The sequence below is a fragment of the Lycium barbarum genome, chromosome 10 (genome assembly GCF_019175385.1).
Source record: "Lycium barbarum isolate Lr01 chromosome 10, ASM1917538v2, whole genome shotgun sequence".
Taxonomy (NCBI): domain Eukaryota; kingdom Viridiplantae; phylum Streptophyta; class Magnoliopsida; order Solanales; family Solanaceae; genus Lycium; species Lycium barbarum.
Window position 1 is genome coordinate 13723104 of NC_083346.1, and position 16072 is coordinate 13739175.

At 35.2% G+C, this 16072-nt stretch overlaps 1 long non-coding RNA gene and 1 pseudogene across 5 annotated transcripts; one reads left to right on the plus strand and one right to left on the minus strand.

Annotated features, from left to right (window-relative positions):
• The first annotated feature begins 8544 nt into the window (after window positions 1-8544).
• On the plus strand, window positions 8545-11813 carry LOC132614093 (protein GAMETE EXPRESSED 1-like; annotated as a pseudogene).
• A 260-nt stretch (window positions 11814-12073) lies between these two features.
• LOC132614095 (uncharacterized) lies at window positions 12074-16031 on the minus strand. Of its 5 annotated transcripts, none has more exons than XR_009572180.1 (4): window positions 15903-16031; window positions 15463-15535; window positions 15028-15110; window positions 12074-14921 (listed from the first exon to the last, which is right to left on the minus strand). It is a non-coding gene; the product is annotated as an uncharacterized LOC132614095 (long non-coding RNA). The 5 variants fall into 5 exon arrangements; XR_009572178.1 differs by having other exon boundaries at window positions 12074-14930; XR_009572181.1 differs by having other exon boundaries at window positions 12074-13197; window positions 13803-15110.
• Between the last annotated feature and the right edge of the window lie 41 nt (window positions 16032-16072).

Consider the following 16072-nt stretch of genomic DNA (forward strand, 5'->3'; position numbering starts at 1 on the left):
CACCCAAATTAAATCATGCCTCATAGTTGAACGAGGTAGACCTGATACAAAGCCCATATTGATCATTTCCCATTTCCAGACAGGAATATCATTATCCTGAGCCAAGCCACCAGGCCTCTGGTGTTCGACTTTCACTTGCTGACAACTCGGACACTCAGCTACGAACTCTGCTACATTCTTCTTCATATCATTCCACCAATAAATCTCCTTAAGATCATGGTACCTCTTAGTGGAGCCTGGGCGAATGGAATACCTAGAGTTGTGAGCTTCTGACATGATTCGCTCTCTGAGCCCATCTACATCTGGAACACATAATCTGCCTCGATATCTCAAGGTACCATTATCTCCCTCTTGTTCAAAAGCTAAGGCTTTCTATTCATGAATCCCTTCTTTCATCTGCAGCAAGTAGGAATCACCAAACTGCTTCTCTCTAACTTCGATGACTAAGGAGGAATAAGCCATGTTCTGGGCAACAACTCCACCTACTTCGGAGCCTGAAAGTCGAATTCCTAGCTTGGATAAGCGGTGAAATTCTTTCACCATAGTTCTCTTGTCTGTCTAAATCATGAGCCATACTTCCCATACTTGATTTTAGATACTTCCTAAAATACTCATAGTACTGTTGTGCGCTAAGTCTATGACTAGCACCCTAAAGATTAGAGTCTTATGCAATGACACTACCTTTGTGACACATAACTGGGCATGATCTTATAGCTTTTCTGTGATCGCCTAATTGATAGTAATTGAACTTGACACGATTCGTTTGACGATCATTCTACTCATTTCGGGTTAGGCATATTCCCTATGGAGGCTATCTCATTATGCCAACCTAACTGAATTAAGGTTCTTCATATCTCATACTAACCCTTCGGGTCTTCAATTATCTCACTGGACTTACTGGAGATTTATGCATCTCCCCCTTAGATCAAGGCTAACATCTTATACTTACAAACTCTTCTCCTTTGATGGGATCCAATTAACATTCCTTATCTTCTGTAATTCCTTTGTACTCTACAACATTGATGAATCTTTCGACTCCCATTTGAGCAATTTCTCGTGGGGAAAAACTAAATTTACTTACATGAACGGTTGCTACTGTATTCATAACTGGCATACTCCATCTTAATGACTTTACTCTGCTCACATTGTAAATCTTAGGTCAACCCCTTTTGACAACTCTTAAAGGCTATTCTTCTATAGTTTGTTCTCTTAATGTTTAGCTGATTTCTTCTTTCACTAATCACTCTACTCCACGCTTAACGTAAGCCCTTGGTTTCTAACACACGTTCGGATGTATCCGAACTGTCACCTACTCAAGGTATTCATCTGAATAGGAAATAAAATCATATTTCTCAAAGTCAGCCGTACTAGTAAAGTCAAATCTTATCATTACTGTTGACATGGCTTTTCCAGACATATTACGAACTTATATCTCATTCTCCTTCTATTTTTAGGAAAATTTTGGCAGAGTTTCCTCTGTATTTCTTACTATCCCAAAAACCTGCACGCAGGAAATACCAACAATGCCTCACAAGGCCAACATATATACATATATATATATATATATATATATATATATATATATATATATATATATATATATATATATATATATATATATATCATATCATAGCCACACAGGGCTCCCAATTTCAACAACAGTATAAAAATGATGAACTTACCTCATATGTCCAACTCAACTATACTTGTTACAATTTCCTGTTTATTTTCCTTTTCAATCTTTAACAGCAGATGGAGTGGGTCCTGATGACCTCCGGTAGAAAACTGTCTGCCACCACTTTCTTGAGATCCTTCATGATTTACGTTTCTTGCAAACTTAGCTCCTTTTCTAATTTCTCTAATATCCTCTCCCTGTGGTATCCCATTCTCCTTTCTCAAGAACATCATTATCATTCAACATACTATTCATTCCACTACACCCCTTCTCGGGCAACTTACATTGTATTCCACTTTCAATAGCACTTGAAGTCTCATTCGTTACCAGCAAGTGCTGCACAATTGTACTCCCTATGGGTAAACATCCTTACTTGGACCTTGAATTACCTGTTCATCTCTTGCGCATTCGAAACAAACGTAATTCGAGAGGAAGAGAAGTTACTTATTGCTCTAAGCTTCATGGCACGATCTAGAGTAGAAAGAAATGAGACAAATCCTGAATGTCTTGGTGGTCAACTATTTATATGTATGGGGCCCTCACACATATAAAAGTGACCCCACTGGACACGGTTTCATAGACTCCCTAAAGACTCTTGAACCTAGGCTCTGATACCAAGTTTTGTCACGCCCCGAACCATGGCCTGGACGTAACACGGCACTCGGTGCCTGACTGCATGTGACCGAGCGAACCACATGGCTTGCTGAACTATCATGAGGCATACATGAGCGGAAATATAACGTGAAGTGCATGATGAGCCTTTATAAAAACATAGTAAGTCATAATATTAAATATAAATACTTGTTTAAACATGAGTGCGAAAATAACATGAATGAGCCAAAATGGCTATATGACTCCGAATGTTTGGCCTGACATAACTGACTTGTCTAGTCTATGAAACCTCTATCATGAGTCTGACTGGAAAACATACTTACTGGGACAAGGCCCCCAGCATACCTTCAGATGCATAACTAAGCATAAAACAAAAGTTGACTAAACCCCGAATGAGATGGGGCTCACCAATAAGCTGATACGAATGCTGTCTTACTGAGCAGATGTGTCATCCTGTATATCAGTACCTGCATCGTGAAATGCAGGCCCTCGGGCAATAAAAAGGGGACGTCAGCACATTGAATGTACTTGTATGTAAAACAACTGAAAGAAATAACATGGGACATGGAATAACATGATAAGAACTGAAACTGAAAACCTGGACATGAACATGAGTGCATATATATATATATAAAACATGGTGAAAATATCATAAGTAGGGAGAGCAATAACTTATAACCGATCCATGGTCTGGTGCTTGCGTCCCGCCAGCAGAACACTCAGTCCTTGCCAGGGAACATGAGATTTAATAAAATATGAAAGAATCCAGTCATTATGAGAGATCGTCCGAGACATGGGTGGAGCGATCCTCATCCTACGGTGGCTACGTAGTTTCAAGCTATCTGAAGCCCTCCTCGGTAATTAATGCAACTCCCAAAACATGAACATGTAAAATAGTGACACTTGCTGCCCATGGTATATCATGAATCGTAACTTGCTTGTACATAGTATTCATGATCATAACTTGCTTGTACATGGTTTTCATGAATCATAACTTGCTTGTACATGATTTTCATAAATCATAACTTGCGTGTACATGGTTTTCATAAATCATAACTTGTAAATATAGTTTCATAAGATAACTTGTCATAGTCTTGCAAAACATGTTTTTGATGCATGAGTAATAACAATAGTTCATAATCATATATATATATACTTGACTTGAAAACATGCTTGTAACTTGCTGGATGAAATCATAAAGTTTCATATAAACATAATGAGAACACATGAGGAAGAATTCATGATTCATGGATTAAGCTAGGATTCCTAATAACCGTAATAGAAGATTAGGAATACAACAACGAATATAGATACAAAATTCATGTACATAAATACATAAATACGGGCTACCAATATGTTGGGTTTAATGCCCTAAGATTTGAACTTCATGAATATCAAGGAAACGAAGCATGGGGAAGAACATAGAGATTCCCACATGTGGATGGAAGTTCTACATACCTTAATTGCTCCAAAACTTGAATTAAAGACTTGGATTTTGGAGAAGATTTCCTAAATCTTGATTCTTGAATCTTGAGATGGGTTTACTTGAAAACCCTAGATTAGGATTGATGATTTCTTGTTTAGATTACAAGGATATATGTTAGAATTGAGTTGGAATAATTAGAATGGACTTACCTTGGTGTTCTTGATGTTGGAGGAGAGTAGGAGGTCGTTCTAGGGTTTGAAGGAATGAAAAATAATGAGTTGAACTGATATGGATGAATATATACTGTCCTGTGAAATTGCAATTTACGTTCTGAACAGTGCTGGTCGTAAATTCAGTTTACGGGTCGTAAACTGCAATACGGGCCGTATTTTGTAATACGGACTGCACTGCGTCTCTTCAGTAAAATGGCCATAACTCTTTTCACAGATGTCCATTTGACCCCCGTAAGATACCGTTGGAAAGGTATTTCAATGCTCTACAACTTTCATCAAGGAAGTTTTCCCAAATTCCAAACACGTTTTGAAATACGGGCCGTAAAGTAAAATACGGTTCGTATTTAACCATATGACCTCAAAATGTCAAATTCCAGAATGTTCAGAAATTCTTGGTTTCAGTTTATGGGCACTGTTCATGGTCGTAAATTGGAATACGACCACTGTTCATGGGCGTAAACCACCATATCACAACTGAACGGAAAAATTTCAATTCCCACATTCTTTATCTGATGTTTTATGTCTAGGATCGTGGTCAAAACTTTCGTTAAAGGTTCGGGGTATTACATATAGCATAATCCTGGGTTCTTAATTTGTAATGATCCTTCAAAAATATTGCATCTTAATAAAAAGAAAACGATTTTGTAAGGGGTACACATTCATACTCGTCTTCAATATATACTAGCTTGTACTAAGTTTATGTAACTAAAAAATTGGTCGAAGTTCTTTGGCGGAACCATTCGACCGACATGGCAACATGGAAGTTGAGGAGAACATGAAGAAAATATATCCTCACCTGTTCCAACAATTTTTTGCGCGGAGTGCCCTTCTTTTGGCTGGTCTTTATATTTTGCCCCTCATTTATGTCTTCTTTAAATTTTTCCCTTGCCGCCTGTTTAATGAAAGTTTTTTGACAAAATTACCCTTACCCCATTAAAATCCTTTTTATTTCGTCATTTGCCCTTTTTTTTTTTGCTTCTTCTTTCCTCCTCTGTTTTGTGTTTGTCTCATCTGTTCTAAACTTAGGTACGAATTTGGATCTTTTGCTCGTTTCAATAATTGTTATTATGTTAAATTGTTATTTGTTGAATTGATATCCTTTTCTTCATCGTTTTTTATATTTAATTGATCCTTTTTTATTTAAAATTATAGTGTTTTGTTATAGTGTTTGTATGATTTTTTGAACTTTAGTTTCATTCCCCATGTATATATTTTGGTTTTTTGAATATCGTATTATGAATGTCGTAATATGTTTTAGTTGATTTTGATATGCGTTTTGGTTTTCTCTTTGTTTAATCGTTGAAGTTTTGCCTGTGAACAGCTGCTTTATGTTGCTGCTGCTGTTTTTGTTTAATAATCTGGTTTTTGTGAAGAATGTGTTTGTCTGAAGCAACATATGTCGGGTCCGGCAGAGTTCTTGGTTTTTGAAACTGAAGTTATGCCGGTTCCGGCATAAAGTTATGCTTGTTCCGGCATAACTTCATGAATTAAGTTAACTTATGTGTGCTTGGTTTTTTGGTGTTGTCTTGTTAATAATTTTGGTTTTTATGCAATCTTATGTGTTTTTGGTGTTTTGTTAATAATGTTTTGTTTTGGTTATGAAAAATGAAAGTTTGCCTCTCACGGCATACTTTGTAATTTGTAAACTGAAGTTATGCCGGTTCCGGCATAAAGTTATGCTTGTTCCGACATAACTTCATGAATTAAGTTAATTTATGTGTGCTTGGTTTTTTGGTGTTGTCTTGTTAATAATTTTGTTTTTTATGCAATCTTATGTGTTTTTGGTGTTGTTTTGTTAATAATGTTTTTGTTTTGCTTATGAAAATGAAAGTTGCCTCTAAAGTGAACTTCTGCCTCCTCCGGTATACTTTTCTAGTTCTTAACACTTGCGTAAATTTTTGTTTTGCTCATGAAAATAAAAGTTTGCCACTAACAGCATACTTTGTTCTTTTGTAACGTGAACTTCTGCCCCCTCTGACAGACTTGTCTAATTCTTAACACTTGTGTACTTTTTTATTTTGCTTATGAAAATGAAAGTTTCCTCTAACAACATACTTTGTTCTTTTGTAAAGTAAACTTATGCCTCATCCGGCATACTTTTCTAGTTCTTAACATTTGTATACTTGATGTTTTGCTTATGAAAATAAAAATTTACCTCTAACAGCATAATTTGTTCTTTTGTAAAGTGAACTTCTGTCTCCTCTGTCAGACTTGTCTAATTCTTAACACTTGTGTACTTTTTTATTTTGCTTATGAAAATGAAAGCTGCCTCTAACAGCATACTTTGTTCTTTTGTAAAGTAAACTTCTGCCTCCTCCGGCATACTTTTCTAGTTCTTAACACTTGCGTAAATTTTTGTTTTGCTCATGAAAACAAAAGTTGCCTCTAACAGCATACTCTGTTCTTTTGTAAAGTAACTTCTGCCTCATCCGGCATACTTTTCTAGTTCTTAACACTTGTATACTTGATGTTTTGCTTATGAAAATGAAAATTTGCCTCTAACAGCATAATTTGTTCTTTTGTAAAGTGAACTTCTGCCTCCTCCGGCAGACTTGTCTAATTTTTAACACTTGTGACCTTTTTTATTTTGCTTATGAAAATGAAAGTTGCCTCTAACAGCATACTTTGTTCTTTTGTAAAGTAAACTTTTGCCTCCTCCGGCATACTTTTGTAGTTCTTAACACTTGCGTAAATTTTTATTTTGCTCATGAAAATAAAAGTTGCCTCTAACAGCATACTTTGTTCTTTTGTAAAGTAAACTTCTGCTTCCTCCGGCATACTTTTCTAGTTCTTAACACTTGTATACTTGATGTTTTGCTTATGAAAATGAAAGTTTGACTCTAGCGGCATACTTTGTTCTTTTGCAAGGTGAACTTCTGCCTCCTCCGGCATACTTGTTCAGAACTTTGCCTGATTATTTTTTGTCAACTGAAGTTACTATAATTTCAAGTCTCAGTCATTGAACATTGTATACTAATCAAATGGAACGTATAAACTAATCAAAATCAGAACAAAGCAATAAATTTGATCAATTCTATGTTGTTGAGTAAAATTATGATTCGCAATGTTGAATCTCAACTGAATATCAGTTGTTTAGTTCATAGAAGATGATTTGTTGTTACTTTCAAATATTAACAAATCTAAACTTAATAAAGCATCAAATTGAGTTGAATTACGTTCAATTGAAATGCTATATATTATGTATTTATCTTTTCCGATGGTGTAGCAGCAAAATCAATGGAGATTTCTCCGGTGAAATGTTGGAACGATGGAATGATTGAAAGGTTTGTTGTTGGAATGATGGATAGGTTTAATTGGATATTTGGGGTTCGTTACAGACTTTCAGGTTTTTATATATGATGGGCAGGGGTAGTAACGTTTTTTCTTATTATTTTTTAGCTTAGAAGGGCAAATATTAAAGACCACCCATTACGGGGGCAAAAATTAAAGACCAACGCATTTGAAGGGCATTCGCGCGAATTGCCCCTGTTCCAAAGCACAAGTATACCTACTTTTATATTAGGGGAAGACTATTCTTAAGTGAGAGAGAATATAGTACCCCTCAAAGTGCTATTGTACCAAAGGGAGGACTCACTTTTCTTAATGATGTTATGGTGAGATTTAACCATCCAAAGGTGTGGCGAAGTGCTCAATGAAGTTAGAAATATCTGCAAGTCCAAGGTCTAAATTTCAATTGTAACAACAAACACTATGCGATTTCTTTTTATCTGTTAAGTTTAGAGGGAAATTTATTACTCGCAGCAAGTGTTTAGACAGAGCGAAACCTACCTCTTTTAACTCCTAAAATAGGGAAAATTATTGTGAAATTTAGAGGGGTTTTCTTTCACTTTTACAATTGTTCAGACGCAACTCTCTTGGCTTGTTTGATATTAATTCTTTTGGGAATGGATTATGAAAAGGTTGACTTTGAATAAAAATACGAATAACATGTTTCTTAAATCATCTTAATTAACTAGAATGTGTCAACTTATTTGATATTCTCCCAAATTAATTGTGTTGTCAAGGAGCTGCGCTTACTTTTCTCAAAGAACAAATTAGGAGTATTATTCTTTAGAGCCTTTATACCTTTCGATATTCTATAGTCAAAATTATATTTTGGATCTCACATTATTTTAAGAACAGAAACGGGCCAAAAATAGCTTTGAACTATCAGAAATAGAGCACTTTTGCCCTCCGTTATCTTTTGGTATCAAAATTATCCTCGCCGTCTAAAAATGGGACCACACTTGCCCCTCTTCGCTAACAGAACTCCATCTCAAATTTAACCAAGTTAAAAGATTTTTTTTATTTGCTGAAATGAGGTCCATCTCTGACGACCCTCTCCCTTTCAAAACATATGCGTCCAAGAATTGTCTATTCACAAATTCTACGTCTACTGTGAATTGTTATTTGTGATACATACTGATTTCAAGTTTGCACTTGAATTTTTAGTGTCTGAATATATAATACTAATACATACATGGCTATAAACCTTTATCGTTGTTGAGAATTTAAATGCTTGATAGTTATGAATCGTGGCAAATAGGTAGCTACATTCTCGTTTATTTTTTTGGTCAGTGCAACCAAACAAGAGATTAAGTTTTTGTTTTTGTTTTGTCTTATTTCTTTATATAGCATTTCAGATGCTCTTATAAGGTCAGGCATCAGCCACTTGTTAAGATGCTATTGTTGTAAATACTGCAGTCCTCATATATTTTCACTTTTGTCTTTTTCTTCCCCTAACTCAACAAAATATCATCCACACATGCTAAACAAATTAACAGAGAAATAAAGCAGAAAAAATTGAACAGAGAGAAACCAATTATTCCCATGGCACAAATATTTACACAAATATTATTTCAAGAACCAAGTCCAATCTTCATCAAAGTCATGATAGTGATGAATCTAATAATATCTGCAATATTGGGTATTTCAGAAGCCACTGGCAAACAGAATCTTGAGTATTCAAAGTTCTGGAATGTGAATAATCAGAAGCAAGCCAAAGCTAAAATCCCAAGCAAAGTGGGGATGATTTTTGCTTATAGTCCCAGTTTAATAGCATGTTTAAGCTTCTTTTGGATCTTCCCAACTGGTGGAATCCGATTTTTCTTCCTGATGATGAAATGAAGTCTAGGCTTTCTTGGAATATATGTGATTGCTTTCAGCAACACACTGGAAGGTCTCCTTTGCCTTATTGTGATGCAAATACACCAGTTACCAATTGTCTCAAGAAAATAGATGATGGTGTTCAGAAGATATATTTACAGTTCTTTCTTGAAACCCCTGCCATTTGCCATCAATTGCAGTAAGTTTTCTCACTTTTTTTTGTTGCTTTAGTGAAAGTTACAGCTTGTTTGGATGATTGTTTCGCATTGTTTCATAACGTATCGTACTGTATTGTGTGATATTCTTTCGATGAATCCAATGGTACGATAGATTGTATCGTTTTTCTCGAATAATAATACAATAATAAAAAAAGTAGGATACCTTGTAGAGTTATTATAAGTAAAAGGTAATGACCCAATCACACCAAAATGGCTGTTATGTAGGGACATTTCATCGATATATGACGATGGATTTAACGATACTATACTATAAAGTTTAAGTAACAATAAAAAAAACATTGCATTTAAAGTTACAATATGATGCAATACAATAGGTAACAACCATCCAAAAGTATTGTTAATAAATTGAGGGTCTTACTCTTATGCTTTTTGATAATTGCAGGAGGGATGCGTGGAAGAATGCAGTAGAGAGGTTGGTGAATAATTTGAAGGATTCTGGTGAAGTTGCTGAGGAAAAATTAGAGAACATATTACAAGTAGGGGAGTCGCTATTGCAAAACTCGAAAAATGTCCAAGAATCTTTAACCTCGATTGATGTTCGTACTCAACAAGTAGAGGAGACTTCCAAGAATGTTGAAGGCCGGGTGAACGCTGTGTTGAGTCAGTCAGAAGTGATTCTGGAGCAATCTAAAGGAATAGCAGCTTCACAAATAGAGCTGAACGAAGGCCAGTCGAAACTGAAGGAGACTTTGCAGGAAAACATGGCGATAGTTCATGAATCGTATACTAACTTAGACCATGGGATCAATGGTTTGAGGACTAAAACGGAGGGAATTGAGGATGAGATTGTGAAAGTTGGGGATGAAATGAGTGCTAGGATGGACAAATTGCAGAGTAAAGCTGATGATATTGGGAATATTGCTGGCCAAGCTTTGGATAAACAGAAACAAGTTTTGGATGGACAATCTAAAGCTCTTGATGGCCTTCAAATCCTCAATAAAGTTCAGTCTCAAGCACTTGAAGAGAGTAGGTAAAGAGTTTAAGTTATATACGTTCACAATGTAAAGAATTTCTATGTGCAATTGTTGTAGTTCAATTTAACATGATACTGTGGAAAGTTATAACATTGACCACCGAACGTAGACTTCAAGTAAAAACCATGAAGGATAACTTGTGTGGTTCTTATATTCAAGGAATTACGTTATATACACCATTTACTCCATCAGTGCAATTTAACTGGTTATAGCAGGTTATTACTCCACATGTAGGTCAACTTAACCTAAGCATGTTGGCCGTATCCGTGGAAAAGATGTAATGCATTATCTTATACTTTTACAGGGGAACTCTGAAACAATTGGCTCAATTAGGGCACGAGCAACAAGAGGAGCTTCTTAGTAGGCAAAAGCAACTCCAGCAAACCCATGATCACCTATTTGAGAAATCAAAATCAATATTAGCTGCTCAGGTTTGTTACTTCATATTAAAGAAAGAAACTCACTTGGATTTCTTGTACTTTTTCACTAATTTCATCAATTGTCTCAACAGGAAACCTTTGAATCTAAACAAGCAAGCATGTTTCTTGCATTAGAGAAGCTGTTCACCTTGCACAATGCCATGCTTCTTGAATCAAGACTCATTCAAAGCTTTCTTGCTTTATTCATTGTTTATCTTTCTCCTCTACATGTTCACTAGTACGAAGCAAACGTATGACGTGTGACCTAGGCTTTACATAGGTAAAATATCACATCTTTCAAAAAAGATTCTTTTTATTCACTACATTGTTGAAAACAGCGGGCACTGGAATGGGCGCCCAGTTTGGAACCTGGTGCCTCTCAAACGTGGTACACTATATTAAGCCCCAAAATGCAAAATCAACTTTGTTATTTCGCTAATTTGGATTTCTAAGCTCGGGAAGGTTGCACTTCATAATCTTTTCTCATCATTGTTGCATCATTTCTTGCTTTGATGTAGGATTAGTACTCACAGTCTTGATTGAGCTAGCCATACTTCGATACGGAACGAACGAAATGGAGAATCAGGCGTGGATTGTGAGCATAGTTAGGACACTATTTGTGCTACTGGCCTCATGCCAGCTTCTATATTCCATTTGGACATACAGGTACATACAAACGGAACAAACATAAACTTTAAAACTTCTTTTTATCATAACAAATTTTCATAAAACATCCACAAAATGTTGCAGGGATTATGAAGTGCTGAACTATAAGATGTTTCAAACACTGGTGGAGAAGGTGAATGGAATTCAGAAACACAAGGAGTACTTGTCATGGGAAATGGAGAACGACGATTCGGACAGTGACGTGGATTGGTCTTCATGGATTGAAGCTGAATTACCAGAAGATGTTGACAAATTGAAGGATCCTGACTTCGTATTTCCTGAAGAAGTTGCTGAGAATTCAGTAGGAAGCAAGTCAATTACAAGGAGATACAACCTAAGGAATCACCTTTTGACATATTGAAGTTCTTAACAATTTCTTTTTAGAACTATCAAGAGGAACATCATGTTCTTGATTCAGTGTTTTCTCTTATACTAATACTAGTTATACATATTAACTAGGTAATTTGTTCGCGCTTCGCGCGGTCATGTCTGACCTCATTAAGCTTAGCGGTCCTTTCTCGAAATCTAAATAACAGAAATAACGTAAAGAATGATTGTTGTAAAATTAAAGATATTTAAAATAATACTTTTGAACATAACTTAGAAGATTTGGCATTGTAAGAACCTCTAATGAATGATTATAAAAGTCTTACTCATTGATTAATTTTGTCTTTTATTACATATATTCTGAGGGCATTTGTTCCTCCATATAATTGATTTATCAATATTGAATAATTTGTCGTGAAATAGTCAAGCATTACTCACTATATTTTTATATGCACAAAAAATTACTGATTATTTTACTTCATGGTGTACATTATTTTCGTTAACAAAGATTAAAGATCACGGAGATCAAAAATTTTTCGAGCCTGAAGTCAATGACATCATCTCCACCTTTTAACTAAGTGTATTTTTCTCCATGTAGAGATAACATATTAATTAGTAATAAGTACAAAAACATAGTTGTTGAACTAAATGTAGATTTGACATGCTTCAAGTATATCCAAAGAAAGCATAGGCGGTGAGCAAAGTCTCTTAACAGAGTATTTTTCATTTGGCGAGCAAATCACTGGACCTTTTATTAACTCCATTTTCTACAACTTTGTTAGAACAATTTGAAGCTTACCATGTTCTTTTGTCCTGGGCTTCAAACTCTTCCCCCTTCTTTGCTTCAACATTTGGTTTCCAAACGTATTCTAATCGATTATTTTAAAAACATTTATAACAAAGTACAGTTGAACCTAATAAGAGTTTGCTGAAATAATCCAATACTTCCAAGTTTTATTTATTTCTCTTCCATGGTCAAAAAGTTCACTAATATTGCTGATGACTGATAAGACATTGTTCAAGCGGTAAGACCGAAATACCGAAAACTTGGTAATAATGACCAAATAGAGGATCAGATGGATACAACATGGGCTGCACATCTCAATGAATAAACACCAATTCCGTAAAACTAAAAGAGCTACCATGTTATTTCATTGATGAAGCAACTTACATTGACAAAAACTTTACTTCACAAAATGTCATCTTGTCACGCTTGAATACATAAAAAAGTAGCATCAACCTTAATGAAATATAATAAGATGCTGTTCCATATTTTCAGTTTTTCACCAATCTATTTGTAGACTAAATAGAGTCGTCAATAGAAAGGCAACGGAAAGAACAAAAAGAGAATATCCTGCAACAGATCCCGTTATTTAATTAATTCCTCATAAGCTAGAAAGTTTCATTGTATCTCATCTCAAAAATTAACCAAAAGTACACAGATCCTAGATTCTCTGCAATCTGAGTTTTCCATATCAATCACCATTCTAAGGAAGCTTCTCTTTGTGGTAAAGAAGTTCCTAATGAAGCAATACTTTAGTCAAGCCATGTAGTTAAAAAATAATGCGAACTAAATCAAGAACAACAATACAAGAAATGAAACAACAACTTGACAACATCCTAATAATACCAAAAAAAAAAAAAATCTAACTGAATTTTAGAGTTGGAGAATTGATGGCTTTAAAGAGAGCTTACGACCTTTTCTTTCTTTCTTTGGAAATAGGGAAGTTAGAGGGGATGTCTTGGAAGGGACGATTAGACTTGGAGTCACGTGAAGATAGAGTGTGATTAGTCATTAAGGAGGAGTTAACAAATCTATTTCCATATCAATGTAAGGATATTCATCGAGGATTTCTCGGATCAAAGCAAACTTTTCTGCAAGAACATTTCTTGAATTTGAATAAAATTGAGCGGCATTTTTGATAATTGACCCAACAAAATTCTACCCAAATGATAATTTTCTTCACCAAATCCAGAGTACAAAATTTCATATCTCAAATCGGAAAACGGCTCTTGTAGATCTTCAAAAGATCTGGAACAAAAACTAAAAATCTCCATAGCTGAATGAAAATAGAATGTTCACGTTAAATAAATAGGAAATAGACCAGTTGATCTCAAATCTTACCTTCTAACACATAAAGTTTCAAACTTGTCGTCATAACCCAATCAGGGACAATTAAGAAGAGGGAAAAATGAAGCCGAATCACATAGCAGACCTGATCATGGAGAAAGACCTACACTTTTCGTAGGTCTCTTGGGTACTTTTTGTTTTGGGATGGCGCTTCACTCGAAGCATTCGATGAGGTGGCCGCTGATAATTCCACACAAAGAACTTAGGTAAAAGACAAACGAAAATTCATGAAGGGCATTGCCCGTATTCATCAAACTTTTTCTTTACTGATCACAAGAATAATTAAATCTCCCACCAAGCGGCAACAAAATCACCAAAACATGCAAATTTGTTTGGTACAATTAACTAACAGCAAGGAAGAAATTTTGGCTCTCACTTTAGTGAGGAAGAAGAGATCAAAGAGAAATATTTTGTTTTGTAAGTGAGAAAACGGAGTGGAAGGAACGGATGAGAGACTTGATAGGAGGTGTTGAAATTACCTGTTGAAAGAGACGTTTAGTTTGTTTCTCTCCAGAAACGATGCCTTTTAAGTGAAGATAGTTTGGTTTAGTGAGGAGGAGAAGGGACGGAAACCCTTAAAAGGAAATTTAAAAAAAAAATAGATAAATAGGTTTCTTAGTATTTTAGAGCGCCACCGCCACATCACTGGGCATATGTCCCTGCTTTATCTATCACACATAGAAACCAAAATGTGCATCTTAAAGTATCCTACTGTTTTAAGTTGGTGTAGCTTATCTTTATCAGAGACAAAATTTGATCGTGTTATCCCTTGGCTAGCTTATTCTCTTTTCACAATTGATTGTTTCTACAGGTTCATTAGAAGAGTATTTCTGAGGCTAACTACAACAAAATATTATTTCTTAAATAGGAACTTTCAAAGCAGAAACCAAAAGGTGCATTTTGAGGTTGAAAATTTGATAATCACCGAAGCAACTACGTAAACACGGACGCTAAAATTTCAATTAAAATACACTTGCTAAGGCATGTCCGGTAAGCACATTTCTACAAAATCATCTTAAATCCCAAAGGGGAAAAAGGCGCACCTCAGTCCCCTGGCAATAACATCAGTGCTTTATGGGAGGCGATACAACACATTGTTGCGGATTTGTGACCCTTATACAACTCAACAAAAAAAAAATCTTGATCAATTCAGGGAAAAAATCAAAATTACAGATATATAAACTTTTATGCAATAACGTAAACGAAAAGATGGACAAACCTAGGTGCAGAGCCACCGTCACTAACATCAATTGAACTTGATGCTTCTATTGTGACCCTCCGGCACAAATCAACACCCTGTCACTTTATCACGTAATCAAATAAAATAAGACCACCAAAAGAACCATCAAACTAATGTGTTTGTCTACTTTACATCTCAAAGTTCGTCTTGATTAACTATAATTAAGTGCTAAAACGTAAAGAAACATAGTTTAATATACTGATTGAGTTGGTGTGTAAATATCGGGTGTGAATGGATTTTAACAATTAAATATTTACCATTAAGAAAGCTACTATTATTTAAGAAACCTTACAAATTCTCAAGTTTATGTTGTTAATAGACTCAAATTCAGAGAGTAGGAACAATAATTAAATAGAAGTAGATCTTGATACAAAAAAATAACATAGAAGGAAATGGAAAGAAGGAAGACATTACCAATTAACGATGATAATGATTTATCTTTTGCTCCAATGACTGAAAATGCTTCTAGTCCATTTTGTGATCGGACCTGCAAGAAAGTGAAGGCAAATGAACAAAAGGTTGAGATTTTGGCGGCAGGTATATTGAAAACACAATCCAAAATGTTTTCCCTGTACAAATAAAAGGTGAATATCATATTTGAAGCACAACTTTTGGATAAAAAAATCCAAAATTTTAGTGAATAGGGGGATTGTGAGACTGCCGTAAATATCGAGGAGCAAAATATTGGATATAAAGTGAGTTTGGCACGTTAATAATACCAAATTAAACATTATTGAATACAAAAAGTAAACTTCTTCGCCTCAACAGATTTCTTCTTAGCCTCTGTTGCCATTATAATTGGAAACTTAAGTATATGATTTGAAATAAAGCAGCCGGTGGGTTGAATTTTTCACCTCTGTTAAGCAGTTGATGTGCTTGTGAAGGTATAATTTGATTGTAGATTCTTTTGGAGAAGTATGGTTAATGGTAATTGATGAAGAAGGGGAAGACCGACCGTCAATTTTCGAAACGGTGCGATTTAGTGCTGCCATGTGGCTGGCTAAAAGTAACGGGTTTTAGTGGT